A 22,458-nucleotide genomic window follows, 5' to 3' on the forward strand; every position below is an offset into this window, starting at 1 on the left:
TGGTGATCCAATCAATGGTCCGGGATGTCCTAAAGCTAGCCCGAGTATCGGTTCATCAGTGCATTCGCCTTCTGAGGAAGATGGTTGCCTCCTATGAGGCTCTACATTCCGAAAATTTTCATGCACGGTCTTTCCAGCTGAATTTCCTGGACAAATGGTCGGGATCTCATCTTCGCATGCACCAGAGGATATGTCTGTCGCCGAAAGCCAGAATCTCGCTCCTCTGGTGGCTAAAACTTCTCACCTACTGGAGGGCCGCAGATTCGGGATTCAGAATTGGATCCTTCTAACCACGGATGCAAGTCTCAGAGGTTGGGGAGCAGTCACCCAGGGGAAAAACTTCCAAGGAAGGTGGTCAAGTCTGGAATCCAGCCTTCCGATAAACATTTTGGAACTAAGAGCTGTGTACAATGGTCTTCTACAGGCGGCACATCTTCTAAAAGATAGGGCCATTCAAATTCAGTTGGACAATGTAACGACAGTGGCCTACATAAACCGACAAGGCGGAACAAAGAGCAGAGCTGCAATGTCAGAGGTAACAAGAATCATCCTCTGGGCGGAAAAACATGCCTGTGGCGCTGTCGGCAATCTTCAGTCCAGGAGTGGACAACTGGGAAGCGGACTTCCTCAGCAGACAAGATCTCCATCTTGGAGAGTGGGGCCTCCACCCAGAGGTGTTTGCAGAGGTAATACTTTGGGGCGTACCTCAAATAGACATGATGACCTCACACCTCAACAAGTAGCGGCGGAGGTACTGTTCCAGGTCGAGGGACCCACAGGCAGTGGCTGTGGACGCCCTGGTAACTCCGTGGGTGTTCAAGTCAGTGTATGTGTACCCTCCACTTCCACTCATCCCAAGGATTCTCAAAATAATCAAAAGAACAAGAGTTCAGGCGATCCTCATTGCTCATTAGTATAGATACGACCAATGACAACCACTTCATCATGTTTATATATTGATGAATAACATCTGATTTAGGGGATTCAATATATAAATATGATGAAGTGGTTGTCATTGGTCGTATCTATACTAATGATCTCCCTTGGTTTATGTGTGGGATCCATGGGATGAATATCAATTAATCTATAAGTTCAAGGTTTCAAATATATTTGCATTGCGAGTTGTATTAATGTGGTGGACATCATATTAAGTAAATAGTATGTATGTATATATATTTATATAAAGGTATTATGCATCATCATTTTCATAAAATATCCTTCTCATGTGTCCTTTTTGAATTGTAATGGACAATGGAATATGACTCTCTAGGGGGGTTAATTTAATGAATTTAACAGAACTTATGTTCTATATTTTTATTTTATTTTTTATTAAAAATAAAAAATAAAATAATAATAATTAATTACAATTGTCTTTGTGGTGGGATTTGAACCCTGGTCTGTGCGGTTGGGGGCTCAGGGGATTGGTGTGGTGAGCCACACGGACCTATACCAACCAGTGCTTCTAATAGATATATTTCACTAATATATAAGAATTATATATGCTATTTATCTCTCCGTGCTGTTTGCTAGATTTAATTATTTAATTATTTAATTAATTATTAGACAGCTATATTTGTTTAGTTAGAAAGTATAAGATATTATTTAATAATTGTTCATGGTTTTGCCATACATTTGAAAGTATAATTGTTATCGTCTGTATATTGGATTATATGTATTAAGGTTCACACTGGAATTAATTGATACAGGTGCTTTTAATAGAAAGTAAGTGCTTAGGAGGCGTTTTCATTGGATAATGATCCCTTTAAATATCAGCTACTCCTAAAGCACAGGAATTTATTCTGATGAAACCGACTGCCCTTAAGTCGGAGAAACGCGTTAATTAGGGCTGGAGCTACAACTTTATGGTCCTGACCGCCTCCACATTTGCTACTGGGCTGAATGTCGACCATCTCCGCCACCTACAGCCACGTCTACTTCCCCCCCCCCCCCCCCCGGGACCTGCCAACGTCCGCTTATTGCCACACCTGAGACCTGCCATCGTCTCCACACCGCTGCTCCCACACCGCCTGGCCTCCTGAGTGCTACAGGATACGGCTTCTGTCTATCATCACACTTGCTGTATTACAGACACCTGAGACCTGCCATCGTCTCCACACTTGCGGTGTTGCAGACACCTGAGACCTGCCATCGTCTCCACACCGCTGCTCCCGCACTGCCTGGCCTCCTGAGTGCTACAGGACACGGCTTCTGTTTATCATCACATCTGCGGTGAGCCTCTAGTCGTATATGTGTGGGGGTTGAAAAGTGAAGCAGTACGCAGGCTAGGAGATATCAATATCATTCTCGTCATACGCTGCGTCCAAATCCTATTTCAAAACATAACCTTTTCCAGTACAACATATACGGAGGTATTTGCAATCCACGGTGGACTTTGTTCTTTAAACAGAGTTTGAAGCGAGACATCTCTTCATTAATACTCTGCATTGGTTCCATAAATATTAATTGGATACTCCATGCTTTACAAAATATGGGACATTGTTATTAGCGATGGTCAGTCGATCATATGATCCATGTTCAGTAATCATCTTGTTTAATTGATTATATATATATATTTTTTAAATATTTTAATAAATTGTATTTATCTATTCAGCACCTTGCGCTCTTATATAGTTATATAAGTATAATTACAAAATATACTGTGTTTTTAGGTGTTGCAGACACCTTATATGGGAGCTGCAGTTTACATATTAATCTATTAGTGTGAACTCATATATTGTTCTCATTTTACTATAGCGCCTGTATTGATTTTGCTTTAATAGTAATATCAATTTTAGTTGTTATATAGCTGCCTTATTAGAATTGGATTTAGTCTCATGTTGTCCTATATTTGTTTTTAATATGTATCTATGATTTAAATTGTCAGCTAAGCGCATTTAGGACAACCTACCAGTATTGACCATCATACCATTTGCTAGTGAAGTTTGACTTCAACAATTTGCAGTAAGCAAGTGGAAAATTTGACTGAAGATGATTTGTTATGTTGTGTGGTTGTTTTCTTGTTTTGTTTTTCAATGTGACTATCACAAATCAAGACAGATGATTCTATTTTTTATTTGGACAATAACTTTTGCGACTCAAAGCATCCTAATTTCTGCACACTCTACACAGAATAGGTATTTAGGACCCCAGCTCTTTTCAGCATAATGCTAGTTGCATCTACAGGCGAACATTCCACAGCCCCCTTACCATTAGAGAAGTACAAGCCTTAGGGGAGGACCCTGCCCCCACTAATGTATCTGTTACCCAGAGCACTGTACATAGGGACTCTTTAAGCAACTGTCCCACTATCTTGACTTTGCCACATCCTTGACCATAAAGCATTTAATGGGGGAGATTCAAATGTTTGAAAAGACAGTTGGGAGTCTTTTTTTTCTATCTAATAGACAGGAAAAAACAGACACCCAACTGACTTTTCAAACATTTGAATTTTACCCAATGAGTGGGCCAAATGCAACATGGAATTTCTTCTAGATAATGCACATCTGCTGTCCTTTCAAAAGTTCAATGATTGTGTCCAGTTTCACCTCCGTACCAACAGCTTGGACCAAAACTTAAAAAAATGTGTAACTTTCTTTACTCTAGGACACTTAATATAGTCCCGGCTCAACCCCTTGCATTAGAAGTCTTGGCATGTCAAACTGTAGAGGTCTGATCTCCACCCTTTACCACCTGTGTTGCCTTAGGCATCATGTTCCTCAAAAGGAGCTTCAAGTGACAATAGAACAGGGGATACCCTCAAGTAAGACTATTGTTTCTGGATAAAGGATTGCATGGCATAGAGCTGTATTGCTGCCTAGTACCCACCTTCAAGCAAATTATTCAAATGCGTCAAGACTTTTATGTCCATCACCTCATTAAATTGATAACAGTTGTTTAACTCCTACTACCTTCCTGCTTATCTTATACAGTTCTTCCATGGTGTAACGGACAACACCAAGCACACAGCAAGACTCAGAGTACACATGCATAATGTACCTAAATGTCTGGTGCCTTCCAGCTGGAAATGGTTCAAAAGTTATAACACTTTTTTTGTTGAAATTACAGGCTGACCTGTTTTCCATAATGGACAGTCATTTAATGTGTGGGCGTTGTGCTGCATTGTGGGCTCTTCCCGAAGGATGCCAAAACCATTGTTGAGGTTGTCTTGTCAGTAGCACTTTTTGGATGACCACTCCGTGACTTGTCAGCCACAGTCCCAGTTTCTTGGAATTTGGAAATTAGGCACCTGACAGTGTTATGTGAAATTGGAGGTCTTTCTAGGTGCCGGTTGTTAAATTCTGCAGCTATGAAATGGAAACTTCGTTCTCCAGACATCAAAATGACCTCCATTCTCTCCTCTTTTGTCAAAGCCATCTTCAGTTACCTGCAACAAAAAAGTTTGTAACTTTTGATCCATAACTGCTATTTCAAATCTGTTTGCAGCAATAAACTTTTCAGCAAAATCTGATGTTGTTTGACATGTTACACAACCACCTTTCCATTTGAAAAAAACTGACTTAGAATCAAGATGGCCGATTTCAAGACGGCGTCCATGTTCGGTACATACCCTAAAAGGTAGCCCACCTCACCCGTACCTTACTGGAGTATTCAGTTTTCCCATTTCCTGCTTAAATAAATACAAAATTTATATATAAACCAAGTACCAAGTAGCGCTAGGACAGATAGGTAGCAGCACCTCTAGATAAATCCCCTGTTAGCTGAGATTCAAAAAGAACATAAACTACACTAGATCGAGGGCGCTGAAGTTAATGGTCCTAATGTTTATACCATCCAGAGTTCAATTTTAAACATAGTGCATATATTCATGAATAAAAACATTGCTTTTGTACAGATAAAATGTATTCACAATAGCACATGAGCAACAACTATAGAATTTCACAGGGAAACGCTGTGTGTTTATCCAATTTGCATTCAGCAACTACAATTTCACAGAAAGACAGTATTTATCCAGTTTGCATTCAATATAGCAGGTTTCTTTGTTGATATTAATCGAGCGTAAAACAGAAATCAAGTGGACAATGAACCCAACATGTTTTGTCCTGAAGGACTTCCTCAGGGGTACAGTATCAAGTGTCTGAAACAGCGTAATACAATCGAATATATATCATTAGTTGTGCCAGCTTGAATGAATCTAGAAACAGATTCAATTTTGCACATAGAATCATTGGAGTTGTCACAGACACATTCTTCAATGGATTAACAATCCTTAAAAGGGCTAGAACCATAAAAATGGCCAGATGTTGGACCAAGAAAATAAGTATGGAGTATAATATTGAACTTTTTGTGATTCCACTGGGTAGCACACCTCATTCAAAACACTAGCTGGCAGGTAGGACACAATGGCCTAGTGTGTTCCTCTCAGAGTTCAGTAAGATATATATAAAAATGCCTGCTACCATTTTTTAGTCCCTCATTAGCTTTTTAGCTTACTACTTTAGAGGTTGACCCTTATTTATGTCTGGATTTTTATTCATAATTGTGAATTGACTGTTTTTATTTACTGTGCCACATATGCATTTGGTATCTTTTACATCCTTGCACCTATTAACGGGCCTTTTACGACATTAGGGAGCCCATGTGTAAGTGTTTATGGGCCCTTTACCGCCTGAAGAATAATGCCGGAGTCTTGATTATTGCCTGGCAGCAAATGCAGTTGGGTGTGCCACCCCCCCATCCCTTTTTGATTCAGTGGCCCGTATACACTGCAATATCTGTAACCATTATAGATACGGCACTGAATACACATTCCCTATATGGTGGACCTGAGCATCTTCTTGAAAGTATATGTTGAGCACTGATCTCCAAATCCTCAGAGGATGTGTGAAAGGCTTAATGGTCCACTCTAAACGCTGATTTAAAAAAAAAAAAAAAATTCTGCTTGAATTTAATATATTCAGTCTATCAAAATAACATCTCATTTGCCAAGTAGGTACAGGAATCGCCAGTGTCCCTCATCAGAACATTCTACATTTTGTCTGTCTGAAGATGCAAATTATACATGTTAAGCTTTGCTTTTCCTCTAATGTTCCTGGGAACATTAGCTCAGAAGCGGGAAAATACCATTAACCTTGTTATTGCTTATGTTAAGCTTTCATTTCAAATTTAGGAAATGACTAGTAAATAGGACTAATTTTCTTGTGATGGTATTTCAACTAAAAGAAAAATGCCTGTATTCAGTGCATAGTACATTTAGATGCACATTGCCTAAAATAGCAGGTAGACCTTCAGTTATTGAGGTATTGCTATGAAATGTTGTATCAGTGATATTGTATATTTATACATATACTAATTTCCATTAAGTGACTACGATAAAATGATATCATGACCTTATCCCAAGGGATAGAAATCAATAAGCTAATGAAAGCCTGAGAAGCGTAATGGAAACTCTTGTACTGAGCACTAAGTATAATAACGTTAGTGTTTCCGAGCCCACAATTGAAGGCTAACAATACATCCGTTGTATCAATGTTTTTTTTTCCTCCCTTTACGGTACAGTAGTTATCCTAATACAAACCTTTCACTATGGATTAAAACTCTGTATGAGCAAGGATGTAACGGACATCTTGTATGTTGATTTTTTTTTTCTCCAAATATAACATTTAGAGCTATCATTCTATTCCTACAGGTGGGCCAACAGTAACTTTGACAGACCATGAGATTGAGCAAATGTCTCTAGCACACCCAATGTACTCACATTAGTAATACCATGAGGGTGAGGTAAGTGTGGCATCATCTGAGCCATTTACTTTTCTTTAACCGTAAAGAGTACAAAAAGTACACAATATGTGCTAGTAATGCTAGCTTTAATGTATTGTCATTTGTAGTTCCCAATACTTAGGCCAGGATGGCATGCAGGATTTTCAAGGAGCAGTTTTAATGTCCTTTTCATTCATGTACTTGTGTAGGATGTCTCTTCAACGCGTATCGGCCACAGGCCTTCGTCAGGAAGATTGGTTGGAACCTATAAAAGTGGAACCCCTTATCCGAACAACCTCCCTCTTTTCTCTCTTGCCCTACTCCTATCAGCCAACATAACAAATATAAAATAAAATCAAACTCCACTAACAAACTTAAAACACCCACACAAAGAAACACTAACAAAGACAAAAGTAATAACAAAGACTAGATCAAAAATATTACATACTTCAAAATGAGAACACAATGTCATGCCTGAGGATTGGGTCTGGCTGGGTAAGGCGTGAGGGGCTGGAGCAGGCTTGGAAGGAGAATGAGTGGCCTGATCCAGCACTTGCTCTTGGAGCAGTGACAACTGGAAGGAGGAGTTAGAACCACATGGTGATAGGCTGTTCAGGGTAACGTAGGTGTAAAAGTGGTAGCTAGTCTGAAGGCATGGATAAGACAATTCCAATTAGAAAAAATGTTATTGTACTAGAACATAGTTCACGATGAGTGATAATAGTCACGGTGAATGAATGAGGCTGATGCGATAACTTGTCTGGAGTTGAAGGTAATTAAACTGGAACCGACTTGGCAACCGGACTGACATTGGTGACAGCTGAAATCAGCTTAGCAACCGAATAGGTGACTGGACTGGAACAGAACCTAAAAGGCAACCACACTGAAACTGGATATAGCTGGAGTGGAGCTGGATAGAAACAGAGTATCAGAGCACATTAGAGCTGCGACTTCAGGAGAAGCGTTGTTGCACTGGCAGCTTGTGAGTGCTCAGGAAGTTCCCTTTATAGGGACAGCTGGTCTTCCATTGGATGCTGCAGTCAGCTGCCCAGGGAGCAGCACATGGAGTGGCTGAGAGCAAGCAAGTGCCTGCATCCAACATGGCTGCACCCTTACACAGAATCTGTAGGGAATTCCGGCATGGGAATGGAGTGACTACATAGCGTGAGGAGCGATGTGCAGGGACAGCAGGAGTGGACCTTAGCGCCAGCGAGTCAGACACCAAAGAGGTAAGAATCCATAAGAACTCTGGAGTGTGACACACAATACAGAAATAGACCAGACAGAACTCACGGCACTCCCTTTTTTGCTCTTTTTCTCCCTTTTATTGAATTCCTTCTCTTCTCCCTCCACAAAACTCCCTTTCAATCTGCTTTGGTGTGTGCCAGCATTATTATAATGAGGGCGATTCTCTGTGATGCACGGGACAGCTACACAAACTCAAACGACATACTTCTTCAAAGTATTAAGATTTTAGTTGGTCTTAAGTTATAGGGTAAGGTATTGCTACTAAGCAATTACATTTTCATATAAAAACAATTTCTTAACAGACCAGTTTAAAAGAAAACAAAGCGTGTGATGCACAGGACTTTATGTTCACTTTCTGGAGAATCACACGATGCTTACAGTGTATGTGCTATGTTTGGACCCATAGGAATACATAAGTGCTTGTCAATTTGATTTATTTAAATATTTTTTTTAATTAGATTTGTTAGTCTCTTTTATTGATGATTTTATGTTCAAATTTGAAGTGGACAATCAAACAAGGGAAAAAAAGAAAACGCTAGTTAAAACCGACCCACATCAAAGTCAATTTTGAAATCAACTTCAAATTCGAATGTTGGTAAATGAGCAATTTGGACAGTGAAATAGAAATCTATTTAAATCGACTTTGTAATAGACTACAAAATTTACATTTAGTAAATATACCCCCAAGTTTGTGACAGGTGGCCGATTACAATCTGTGGAGGCCACAAGCAGCAACATACTATGGTATATTTAGCTGGACACTACTGAGAGCTAACTAACTTTTAATAAATATATCTAAAGATTCATATAAACCTTTAAAGATGGTATCACTTAAGGGCCCTACACACATAACGACCTGCCGCCGAGCTGCCCAATGGCCGATACGGCATGCGGGTGACACGGTGGCGGGGGTGAGGTGACGGGGGAGTGAAGTTACTTCGCTCCCCCGTCACCCGGCTCCATAGCACTGCATGCTAATATGGACGAGATTGTCCATATTGGCCTACATGTTTAGACGAGCCGGCACCAGCGATGAACAAGCGCTGGGCCACGCATCATTCATCACTGGTGCCTACACACTGAAAGATATGAACGGTATCTTGTTCATTAATGAACAAGATCGTTCATATCTTTCACTGGTATCGGCCAGTGTGTAGGGCCCATTAGACTTAGGGGAGCAATAATTTGTTGATCAGAGCTGAAATGGCCTGAGATGTTTTAATCACTTGGTGATTAAGATAACACTGAGGGTTGGTTTTAGGGATTTTGGATTGTAGACAAATTAGAATGCGTGTCTGCCAAGATGTCATTAGACAAATAGTGTAAAGGGGGGTACTCACGGAGCGATATTCTAAGCAATCTGACTAGATTGCTTAGAATTTAAGCATTATCGCTCCGTGTGTATGTACCCCCTACAGCAATAGCGATGCGCATCGCTATCGTTGGTGCTAGATTGGCCTGTGTGCACACATCTCTCCCCACATCGGCCCGTCTATGGGGGTAATTCTGAGTTGATCGCAGCAGGAACTTTGTTAGCAATTTGGCAAAACCATGGCCCTCATTCCGAGTCGTTCGCTCGGTATTTTTCATCGCATCGCAGTGAAATTCCGCTTAGTGCGCATGCGCAATATTCGCACTGCGACTGCGCCAAGTATCTTTGCTATGAAGAAAGTATTTTTACTCACGGCTTTTTCATCGCTCCGGCGATCGTAATGTGATTGACAGGAAATGGGTGTTACTGGGCGGAAACAGGCCGTTTTATGGGAGTGTGGCTGATAACGCTACCGTTTCCGGAAAAAACGCAGGAGTGGCCGGGGAAACGGGGGAGTGTCTGGGCGAACGCTGGGTGTGTTTGTGACGTCAACCAGGAACGACAAGCACTGAACTGATCGCACAGGCAGAGTAAGTCTGGAGCTACTCTAAAACTGCTAAGTAGTTTGTGAGCGCAATATTGCGAATACATCGGTCGCAATTTTAAGATGCTAAGATACACTCCCAGTAGGCGGCGGCTTAGCGTGTGTAACTCTGCTAAATTCGCCTTGCGACCGATCAACTCGGAATGAGGGCCCATGTGCACTGCGGGGAGGCAGATATAACATGTGCAGAGAGAGAGAGATTTTGGTGTGGTGAGTTCAATCTGCAATCTAAATTGCAGTGTAAAAATAAAGCAGCCAGTATTTACCCTGCACAGAAACAATATAACCCACCCAAATCTAACTCTCTCTGCAATTGTTATATCTGCCTCCCCCCCTCCCCCCACCCCTGGAGTGCACATGGTTTTGCCCAACTGCTAAAAAAATTTCTGCTGCGGTCGACTTGGAATTACCCCCTATATGGGCCTTAAGATGAGAAAATGCATTACCAAGGTCAGGATAGGTAGTTAGTAAAGACTGATTGTATTTACACAGCTGACAAACATTGCAGAATACTGCACACATGAACTATATAGGACAAATGGGCAGGTGGCATACTACACTTTCAGGTTTATACAGGTCCATACAGGAAGACAGTGGCTTCTGGAAGAATGTTTGTTGTCGCCTATCTTTGTTGTGAATAGATGCCATTGTACTGACATAGAGGGTGACCTCTATCATGTGACGTGGGGCTATTGTCATCTTTTGTGGATTTTTAGAATTGACACAAGCTGTCAGCATTCAGCCACACTATCCTTAAGGTCTGAAGCCCCATGCATTATGACTTTGTAATGATACTGGTCATGTGATAGGCCTTCCGTGCAGCATTGTCATATATCATGTGAGAAAATAACTACAACACCCCACCACCATTTTACAGCTCTGCTTTTTTTATGCAGTTTTTATTTTATTTGTTTTTTACAGTAACAACTATGGTCTGTAGCTGAGAAACATGGTGGCACAGTGCTTTAGCGTTGCTGCCTTCACAGTGCTGGTGTCATGTTGTCTGTTCCCAGTCGTGGTTTATCTACAGATGGAGCCCTGCTCATCTATCCCTTTAATAGGATTAATTGAGCCAGTGCTGTCGGATTTAGGGGCTAATTTCAGGTTGGCTCGCACACTGCGCATGCGTCCGCATTTTCTGCGGGGGGTTCTGCAGAAAATGTGATCGCCTCTGCCTGTCAATCAGGCAGAGGCGGTTACGGGGTGGGCGACACTCCATTTCCAGTGAGGAGACGGAGCATTGCGGGACAACCCGAACGGTGGGTGGTGCAGCGCGAACGGCGGCGTATTGGCACCATGGTCGCAGCGGCTGCGTGATGTCACACAGCCACCACGACAGGTAAGATGGCGCCAGGACTCCTGCTAACCGGCGCCGGCAGGAGTCATTTTTAATTTCTACTGACAAGCAGAAATTGCGAAGCGATCACAATTTCTGCTTGTTGAATGGGGGAGGAGCCGGTCGGTATGCTGGTCGGCCTTGCTCAGCGATGAGCGCCCCCCAGCATGCGACCAAAAGGATAGCAAATTCTGCTAATTAGCAGAATTTGCTATACTTGCTGAATTTGCCCCTTAATCCCCAGCTGTAATGATTTAATCCCCTGCTGTATTGTTCTCTCTGTATTGTATTGCAGCTAAGAACAATAGATGAAAGGCTTATGCCAGGCATGTCCAAACTGCGGCCCTCCAGCTGTTGAGAAACTACACATCCCAGCATGCCCTGACACAGCTTTAGCATTCTCTGACACCAAAACTGTGTCAGGGCATGCTGGGGTATGTAGTTTCACAACAGCTGGAGGGCCGCAGTTTGGACATGCCTGGCTTATGCTAATAACCCTCGGTGCACCTAGGTGCAACAGAGAAGGCTAGATGAGCGAGGCTCCATCTGTATGTGGAGTTAGTACGTTCTCCCCGTGTTTGTGTGGATTTCCTCCAAAAGCATACTAGTAGGTTAATGGGGTCTAACAAAAATATACCCCTAGTGTCTATGGGGGTCATTCTGACCAGTTCGCACGCAGTGGTTTGTCGCTGTAGTGCGAACGGGTCTGGAATGCGCGGCGGCCGCATTGCGCATGCACGACGTTGCCCGGCGTGTTACTTCGCGTCCTACGATGGAAGCGATCGCAGAGGTGACTACAAAGAAGATTGACAGACAGAAGGCGTACCTGGGCGGATCCGGACCGTTGGAGACCGTTTTCGGGAAGTGGTAAGGAAAATGCAGGCGTGTCCAGGAGAACGGAGGGCAGATGTCTGACGTCAAAGCCGGCTCCAGCATCGCAGAGATCGTCGCACAGGGGAAGTAGGTATAGGGCTGGTCTTGTTGTGCTTGAAAAATTTCTAGCTTAGCAGGGCTGCACAAGCGATCGCAGCCCTGCTAAGATAAAATACACTCCCCCATAGGCGTGTACTAGTTGATCGCAGCAGCAGCAAAAAGTTGCTGGCTGCGATCAACTCTGAATGACCACCCATGTCCATTAGATGGGGAACATAAAATGTAAGCTCCACTGGGGCAGGGACGTATGTGAATGAATGAAATATTCTCTGTAAAGCGCTACAGAACATGTGTGTGCTATATAAATAGCTGTTAATAAATAAAAAAAAAGCAGATTGCACCTTGGGAAGAGCATGCAGCACGGCAGGTGGGCAAATGTAAAATATGAGAGATTTCTAGTTGGGAAGAGGTACAGTAGGTCCTATTCTAAATTTCATTGTATAAACAAAGCTGCCCTGCAGTTATTTGCTACATGCAAAAAGCAACCAGTATTTCTCTTACGTCCTAGAGGATGCTGGGGACTCCGTAAGGACCATGGGGGATAGACGGGCTCCGCAGGAGACATGGGCACTTTAAGAAAGAACTTTAGGTATGGGTGTCCACTGGCTCCTCCCTCTATGCCCCTCCTCCAGCCCCAGTTTACTACTGTGCCCAGAGGAGACTGGGTGCATTACAGGGAGCTCTCCTGAGTTTCCTGAAAGAAAGTATATTTGTTACGTTTCTCTTACGTCCTAGAGGATGCTGGGGACTCCAAAAGGACCATGGGGTATAGATGGGATCCGCAGGAGCTTGGGCACACTAAAAAGACTTGACTGGTTGTGAACTGGCTCCTCCCTCTATGCCCCTCCTCCAGACCTCAGTTAGACTTTGTGCCCAGGAGTGACTGGATGCACACTAGGGGAGCTCTCCTGAGTTTCTCTAGGAAAATACTTTTTTTTAGGTTTTTTATTTTCAGGGAGCCCTGCTGGCTACAGGCTCCCTGCAGCGTGGGAGTGAGGGGAGAGAAGCAGACCTACTTCTGTGAGCAGGGCCGTTTCTTGGGGCAGGCGAGCAGTGCAACCGCACTGGGCGCCCGCCACGGCACTAACTGTGGCTCCCTGCTTCCCCCTCCTATTTCTCCCCGAGTAACCCACTCGGGGGGCGGAGTTTCACGGAATGACGCGGTTGCATCGTTGCGTCACGACGCAACCCCGTCACTCCGTGGAACAACACCCCCCCCGAGCGGAGTACAGAGGGGGATCCAAGTTAGGAAGAGGGAAAGGCCGGCGCGAGGAGCATCTGGTGAAGCGGGCCGAAGAGCGGTAATCGCCTCTGTAAGTATTCTCTCTCTCTCAATGTGTAAAATGGGGACACCTGCCGTAATGTGTGAAATGGGGACTCTTGCCTGCCGTAGTGTGGGGATTTAATGTATCAAAGGCATTGTGGTTTGTGGCAGAATATGGTGCAGGGGGCATTTCTGTGTGGGGCTTAATATGGTAGAATTTTTTTTTCCTGTGGTGGTCGTGATCTGTTGGAGCAGGGTCAAAAACTGGATTGTGAGGTAGTCTTTTCAGACGAGGCCACACCCATTTAGATGAGGCCACGCCCCCTTGCCGGGTGCGCGCACACGTTTTTTTTTTAATCTAGGTGTGTGGGGGGGTGGGGACACACATTTTTTTATGTCATGGTGGGGGGCGCATTTTTAAATCTCGCACTTGGAGCTAAATTGGCTAGAAACAGCCCTGTCTGTGAGTTTCAAGGCTCTGCTTCTCGGCTACTGGACACCATTAGCTCCAGAGGGTTCGATCACTTGGTGCGCCTAGCTGCTTGTTCCCGGAGCCACGCCGTCACCCCGTCACCCCCTCACAGAAGCCAGAAGTCAGAAGTCGGGTGAGTATGAGAAGAACAGAAGACTTCAGGACGGCAGAAGACTTCAGTGACGGAAGGTAAAGCACAGCGGTAACGCTGTGCTCCATGCTCCCACACACACATCACCAACGCTTGTCACTGGGTGCAGGGCGCTGGGGGGGGCGCCCTGGGGGGCATGTTACTAAGGTTACTGAGCCGGCAAAAGATCGTAGGTGCCGAGGCACTTTATTACAGACCCCCGCCGGGCATTTTTTGTATGTTAAAATTTGGCAGGCCGAAGCCACCGGGAAGGGGGCGGAGCTTCGGTCCGCGGCTCACTCGCGCGCCATTTTCTCCCTACACAGCACTGAGGGAGAGACGCTGCCGGGACCTCCACGTTTTCTGCAAGTATAAGTGGCATCTCCAGTGGGGAGCCGCTGTGGGGTACCAGTTGTGAACTATAAGGCAGCGCTGGGTACACTTAATCTTCTGTGTCCCAATACAGGCCCTGGGGTGTGAGCTGGCATACTCCCTCTGTCTCCTCTTCTGGGCTGAATTGTGGGCCTGTCACCTTGCTGGGACGAATCTGGGTGTTGTGGGTGTCGGTACTGCGTGTCGACATGTCGGAACCTGAATGTTATTCACCAGAGGAGGTTATAGGAGGTGGGGATGCGGGGCTAGAGCTAGCACTGTCGACGCAGCCGACTCCTGATTTACTAGCACTCCTTACTACAATAAATTCCAATGTAGCTTCTTTATCTAAGAGGTTAGATAAGTCTGAGTCACAGACCCAGGTGTGGAAGAAATCTATGGAGGAGGCTTTATCTCGGGTACAGACCCCATCTGGGTCCCATAAGAGGCCATTTACTCAGGTGGGGGATACGGATACCGACACAGACTCTGATTCCGAGGTCGATTTCACTGAGACGGCGTTACATCCACGTTTGATTAAGAGTATTCAGTACATGATTGTGGCTATAAAGGATGTGTTGCAGATTTCAGATGAACCTGCGGTGCAGGAAACAAGGATTTGCTTATTCAAGGGGAAGAAACCTGAGGTAAAGTTTCCCCCCTCTCATGAAATGAATACTCTTTGTGAAAAGGCTTGGGAATCGCCGGATAAGAAATGGCAGATTCCCAAGAGGATTTTTATGGCGTATCCTTTTCCCTCTGATGACAGGGAAAAATGGGAGACATCTCCAACCGTTGATAAAGCTCTATGCCGTTTGTCTAAGAAGGTGACGCTTCCGTCTCCTGACACGGCAGCTCTCAAGGATCCGGCGGATCGCAAGTTGGAGACGTGTCTGAAGTCCATTTTCGCTAATACGGGTGCATTGCTCAGACCTGCTGTGGCGTCGGTATGGGTGAGTAGTGCTATTGATAAATGGGCGGAGAATTTAGCTAGTGACATGGATACTCTTGATAAAGATAATGTCCTTCTAACTCTTGGTTATATTAAGGACGCTGCAGATTACCTGAAGGACGCAGCAAGGGACGTCTGTCTCTTGGGATCAAGGACCAATGCCATGTCGATATCTGCCAGGAGGGCCTTGTGAATCCATCAATGGAATGCTGATGCCGACTCCAAGAGGTCTATGGAAGCTCTACCCTTTAAGGGTACGGTCTTGTTTGGGGACGGCCTGGCGGACCTAGTCTCGACCTCGACTGCGGGTAAGTCCTCTTTTCTTCCTTATGTTCCCACACAACAGAAGAAGGCACCACATCAGCAAATGCAGTCCTTTCGTCACAATAAATACAGGCGTGGAAAGGGTTCGTCTTTCCTCGCCTCAAAGGGTAGAGGATGGGGAAGAAAAATTCCTGCAACCTCAGGTGCACAGGACCAGAAGTCCTCCCCAGCTGCTACCAAGTACACCGCATGACGCTAGGGCTTCCCTGGGGGAGTCCGGACCGGTGGGGGGCCGTCTTCAAGTATTCAGCCAGGTCTGGATTCAATCAGACCTGGATCCTTGGGAGTTAGAAATAGTGTCTCAAGGATACAAACTGGAGTTTCAGGAGATGCCCCCTCACCGGTTCTTCATTTCGGCATTACCAGTGGTTCTTCCGGACAGGGAGGTGGTCCGGGCGGCCATTCAAAAATTGTGTCTACAGAGGGTCATTGTTCCCGTCCCTCCGTCCCAGCGGGGGGAGGGGTTCTACTCGAGCCTCTTTGTGGTACCGAAACCGGACGGTTCGGTCAGACCAATTCTTAATCTAAAATCCCTCAATCCATACTTGAAAGTCTTCAAGTTCAAGATGGAATCCCTTCGAGCGGTGATTGCCAGCCTGGAGGGGGGGGATTTTATGGCGTCAGTCGACATAAAGGATGCCTACTTACATGTGCCGATATATCCTCCGCATTAGGCTTTCCTCAGGTTTGCGATACAGGATTCTCATTACCAATTTCAGACGTTGCCGTTTGGGCTTTCCACGGCTCCGAGGATTTCACCAAGGTCATGGCGGAAATGATGGTTCTTCTTCGCAAACAAGGGGTTTCAATTATCCCGTACTTGGACTATCTCCTGATAAAGGCGAGGTCCAAGGAACGATTGCTGACAAGTGTAGAGTTGTCTCTATCGGTTCTGCGACAACACGGATGGGTCCTCAATTTGCCGAAATCCCAGTGGATTCCGACCACTCGGCTTCCTTTTCTGGGCATGATTCTGGACACCGAGTTACAGAAGGTATTCCTTCCAGAAGAAAAGGCTCTGGAATTGCAGACGATGGTCAGAGAACTTCTGAAGCCGACGAGTGTGTCGATCCATCATTGTACTCGGGTTCTGGGGAAGATGGTTGCGGCGTACGAAGCCATTCCATATGGCAGATTTCACGCCCGCGTGTTTCAGTGGGACTTGCTGAGCAAATGGTCCGGGTCTCACCTACACATTCACCGGAAGATAAGTCTATCGACCAGAGCCAGAATTTCTCTCCTGTGGTGGCTACAAGCTCATCACCTCCTGGGGGGGACGCCGATTCGGTATCCAGAATTGGGTACTTCTGACAACAGATGCAAGTCTCCGGGGGCTGGGGCGCAGTCACCCAAGGAAGAAATTTCCAGGGAAAATGGTCGCTCCAGGAAGCCTGGCTCCTCATAAATGTTCTAGAGTTAAGAGCCATTTACAACGGCCTGCTCCAAGCAAGAAGTCTTCTTCAGGGTCGACCGGTCCTGGTACAGTCAGACAACATCACAGCGGTGGCCCATATAAACCAGCATAAGGGGCTACCTGGGGCATCTGGGTAAACATATTGTGTGTTTTTTCCTGGGTCATTAGCGCTGGGTGTGTGCTGGCATACTCTCTCTCTCTCTCTGTCTCTCCAAAGGGCCTTGTGGGGGAACTGTCTTCAGATAAGAGGATTCCCTGTGTGTGTGGTGTGTCGGTACGCGTGTGTCGACATGTCTGAGGTAGAAGACTCTCCTAGGGAGGAGGTGGAGCAAATGAATGTGGTGTCTCCATCGACAACGCCGACACCTGACTGGATGGATATGTGGAATGTTTTAAGTGCTAATGTGAATTTATTGCACAAAAGATTAGACAAAGCTGAGGCTAGGGAACAGCCAGGGAGTCAACCCATGTCTGTCCCTATGTCGCAGGGACCTTCGGGGTCTCAAAAGCGCCCACTATCCCAAATAGTAGACACTGATACCGACACGGATTCTGACTCCAGTGTCGACTACGATGATGCAAAGTTACAGCCAAAATTGGCTAAATGTATTCAATATATGATTATTGCAATAAAAGTTGTTTTGCATATCACAGAGGAACCCCCTGTCCCTGACACGAGGGTACACATGTATAAGGGAAAGAAACCTGAGGTAACCTTTCCCCCTTCTCATGAGCTGAACGAGTTGTGTGAAAAAGCGTGGGAATCTCCAGACAAAAAACTGCAGATTCCCAAAAGGATTCTTATGGCGTATCCTTTCCCGGCAAAGGACAGGATACGGTGGGAATCCTCCCCTAGGGTGGACAAAGCATTGACACGCTTATCCAAAAAGGTAGCGCTGCCATCCCAAGATACGGCTACCCTAAGGGATCCTGCTGATCGCAAGCAGGAGGTTATTTTGAAGTCCATTTACAAACATTCTGGTACTTTACTCAGACCGGCTATTGCGTCGGCTTGGGTTTGTAGCGCTGTAGCAGCGTGGACAGATACCTTATCAGCGGAGATGGAGACCCTGGATAAGGATACCATCTTATTTGACCCTAGGACATATAAAAGATGCTGTCTTATATATGAGAGATGCTCAAAGAGACATTGGTTTACTGGGTTCTAGAGTCAACGCTATGTCGATTTCTGCTAGACGAGTCCTATGGACCCGGCAATGGACAGGTGATGCCGACTCAAAAAGGCATATGGAGGTTTTACCTTACAAGGGTGAGGAATTGTTTGGAGAAGGTCTCTCGGACCTGGTCTCCACAGCTACAGCTGGTAAATCCAATTTTTTGCCTTATATTCCCTCACAGCCTAAGAAAGCGCCACATTATCAAATGCAGTCCTTTCGGTCACAGAGAAACAAGAAAGTACGAGGTGCGTCCTTTCTTGCCAGAGGTAAGGGCAGAGGGAAAAAGCTGCACAACACAGCTAGTTCCCAGGAACAGAAGTCCTCCCCGGCCTCTACAAAATCCACCGCATGACGCTGGGGCTCCGCTAAGGGAGTCTGCCCCAGTGGGGGCACGTCTTCGACTTTTTAGCCACATCTGGGTTCACTCACAGGTGGATTCCTGGGCAATAGAAATTGTTTCTCAGGGTTACAAGCTGGAATTCGAAGAGGTGCCTCCTCGCCGGTTTTTCAAATCGGCCCTGCCGGCTTCTCCCCCAGAAAGGGAGTTAGTGTTAAATGCAATTCACAAATTGTGTCTTCAACAGGTGGTGGTCAAGGTTCCCCTACTTCAGCAAGGGAGGGGATATTACTCAACCCTCTTTGTAGTCCCGAAACCGGACGGTTCGGTCAGACCCATTTTAAATTTAAAATCCCTGAACCTATACTTGAAAAGGTTCAAGTTCAAAATGGAATCGCTCAGAGCGGTCATCGCCAGCCTGGAAGGGGGGGATTTTATGCATACCTTCATGTTCCCATATATCCACCTCATCAGGCGTACCTGAGATTTGCGGTACAGGATTGTCATTACCAATTTCAGACGTTGCCGTTTGGGCTTTCCACGGCCCCGAGGATTTTCACCAAGGTAATGGCGGAAATGATGGTGCTCCTGCGCAAGCAGGTTGTCACTATTATCCCGTACTTGGACGATCTCCTCATAAAAGCGAGATCAAGAGAGCAGTTGCTGAGCAGCGTGTCACTTTCACTGAAAGTGTGACAGCAACATGGCTGGATTCTCAATATCTCGAAGTCGCAGTTGGTTCCTACGACTTGTCTGACCTTCTTGGGCATGATTCTGGATACGGACCAGAAAAGAGTTTATCTTCCGATAGAAAAGGCTCAGGAACTCATGACCCTGGCCAGGAACCTATTGAAGCCAAAACAGGTGTCAGTGCATCACTGCACTCAAGTCCTGGGAAAGATGGTGGCATCGTACAAGGCCATTCACTTCGGCAGGTTCCATGCGAGCACCTTCCAATGGGACCTACTGGACAAGTGGTCCGGGTCACATCTACAGATTCATCAGTTGATCGCCCTGTCCCCCAGGGCCAGGGTATCTCTCCTGTGGTGGCTACAAAGTGCTCACCTTCTAAAGGGCCGCAGGTTCGGCATTCGGGACTGGGTTCTGGTGACCATGGACGCGAGCCTCCGAGGTTGGGGAGCAGTCACACAGTGATGAGACTTCCAAGGACTTTGGACAAGTCAAGAGACTTGTCTTCACATCAACGTCCTGGAGCTGAGGGCCATATACAACGCCCTTCTTCAGGCGGAGACCTTACTTCGCGACCTACCAGTTCTGATTCAGTCAGACATCACCGCAGTGGCTCATGTAAACCGCCAAGGCGGCACAAGGAGCAGAGTGGCAATGGCGGAAGCCACCAGGATTCTTCACTGGGCGGAAAATCATGTAAGCGCACTGTCAGCAGTGTTCATTCCGGGAGTGGACAACTGGGAAGCATGCTTCCTCAGCAGGCAAGACCTGCATCCAGGAGAGTGGGGACTTCATCAGGAAGTCTTCGCACAGATTGCAAGTCAGTGGGGACTGCCCCTGATAGACATGATGGCGTCCCGCCTCAACAAAAAGCTACAGAGGTATTGCGCCAGGTCAAGAGACCCTCAGGCGGTAGCGGTGGACGCCCTAGTGACACCGTGGGTGTTCCAGTCGGTTTATGTGTTTCTTCCTCTTCCTCTCATCCCAAAGGTGTTGAGAATAATAAGGAAAAGAGGAGTACAGACAATTCTCATTGTTCCAGATTGGCCGCGAAGGGCCTGGTATCCGGATCTGCAGGAGATGCTCACAGAAGATCCGTGGCCTCTTCCTCTAAGGCAGGACCTGTTGCAACAGGGGCCCTGTCTGTTCCAAGACTTACCGCGGCTGCGTTTGACGGCATGGCGGTTGAACGCCGGATCCTAGCGGAAAAGGGCTTTCCGGATGAGGTCATTCCTACTCTGATAAAGGCTAGGAAGGACGTGACCGCTAAACATTATCACCGTATATGGCGAAAGTATGTTTCTTGGTGTGAGGCCAGGAATGCTCCTACGGAAGAATTCCATCTGGGCCGTTTCCTTCACTTCCTACAAACTGGAGTGAATTTGGGCCTAAAATTAGGCTCCATTAAGGTTCAGATTTCGGCCTTATCCATTTTCTTTCAGAAGGAATTAGCTTCTCTCCCAGAAGTACAGACTTTTGTGAAGGGAGTGCTGCATATTCAGCCTCCTTTTGTACCTCCGGTGGCACCTTGGGACCTTACTGTAGTGTTGAGTTTCCTTAAGTCGCACTGGTTTGAACCACTTACAACGGTGGAGTTAAAATATCTCACTTGGAAGGTGGTCATGTTGTTAGCCTTGGCTTCGGCTAGGCGAGTGTCGGAATTGGCGGCTTTGTCTCATAAAAGCCCCTATCTGGTTTTCCATATGGATAGAGCGGAATTGCGGACTCGTCCTCAATTTTTGCCTAAGGTGGTGTCATCTTTTCATATGAACCAACCTATTGTGGTGCCTGTGGCTACGCGAGACTTGGAGGATTCCGAGTCCCTTGATGTGGTCAGGGCTTTGAAAATTTACGTGGCCAGAACGGCTAAAGTCAGAAAAACAGAAGCACTGTTTGTCCTGTTTGCAGCCAACAAGGTTGGCGCTCCTGCTTCAAAGCAGACTATTGCTCGCTGAATCTGTAACACGATTCAGCAGGCTCATTCTACGGCTGGATTGCCATTACCAAAATCGGTCAAGGCCCATTCCACTAGGAAGGTGGGCTCTTCTTGGGCGGCTGCCCGAGGGGTCTCGGCACTACAGCTGTGCCGAGCTGCTACTTGGTCGGGTTCAAACACCTTTGCAAAATTCTATAAGTTTGATACCCTTGCTGAGGAGGACCTCCTGTTTGCTCAATCGGTGCTGCAGAGTCATCCGCACTCTACCGCCCGTTTGGGAGCTTTGGTATAATCCCCATGGTCCTTACGGAGTCCCCAGCATCCTCTAGGACGTAAGAGAAAATAAGATTTTAAACCTACCGGTAAATCTTTTTCTCGTAGTCCGTAGAGGATGCTGGGCGCCCGTCCCAAGTGCGGACTACTTCTGCAAGACTTGTATATTGTTTTGCTTACTAAAGGGTTATGTTATAGTTTCATCGGTCTCGGACTGATGCTATGTTGTTTTCATACTGTTAACTGGTTAGTATATCACAAGTTATACGGTGTGATTGGTGTGGCTAGTATGAATCTTGCCCTTGGATTATCAAAAATCCTTTCCTCGTACGTCTCCTCTGGGCACAGTTTCTCTAACTGGGGTCTGAGGGAGGAGCCTGGCACACCCATACCTAAAGTTCTTTCTTAAAGTGCCCATGTCTCCTGCGGAGCCCGTCTATCCCCCATGGTCCTTACGGAGTCCCCAGCATCCTCTACGGACTACGAGAAAAAGATTTACCGGTAGGCTTAAAATCTTTATTTTTCCCTGCTTTAAAAAAAAAATGCATTTGCACACCTTTTAATAGCAACATAGTTTGTTCCTGGAGCAAATTGTTCCTTGCTTGCTCCTCTTTTTATTTTCTCGTAACTCTGAATCAAGTAGTGTACTGTGCATACTTTTATTGATATCACACCAGTATGATTCCTTGTAAGAAGGAGTACAGTCTATTGCTAAATTCAGTTACTGAATCTGTCAAAATCATCTCTTTTATAATATTATTCCACAGCCTAGCTATAGTGGCCAAATTAGAGGAATGGATAAGACGATTAAATATAACATTATAGTTTTCAAATATTTCCTGAACTTTTCTATAAATCCAGACATATTCCAAACCCCCCTAAATGGGATCCGGTCTGAAGATCGACACTGTCTAGGTCGACAATGTTTAGGTCGACCACTATAGGTCGACAGTCACTAGGTCGACA

The 22,458-nt window shown here is 45.7% G+C and overlaps 1 long non-coding RNA gene across 2 annotated transcripts in view; it reads right to left on the reverse strand.

The window, feature by feature from the left end:
- Positions 1–3,048: 3,048 nt before the first annotated feature.
- Positions 3,049–22,458, reverse strand: part of LOC135055998 (uncharacterized) — a 138,950-nt gene continuing 119,540 nt past the window's right edge. For both annotated transcript variants that reach the window (XR_010243864.1, XR_010243863.1), the window contains one exon: positions 3,049–4,384. This is a non-coding gene — a long non-coding RNA (uncharacterized LOC135055998). The remainder of the gene's footprint in view (positions 4,385–22,458) is intronic.

This window comes from Pseudophryne corroboree, chromosome 3, assembly GCF_028390025.1.
Source record: "Pseudophryne corroboree isolate aPseCor3 chromosome 3, aPseCor3.hap2, whole genome shotgun sequence".
NCBI lineage: Eukaryota > Metazoa > Chordata > Amphibia > Anura > Myobatrachidae > Pseudophryne > Pseudophryne corroboree.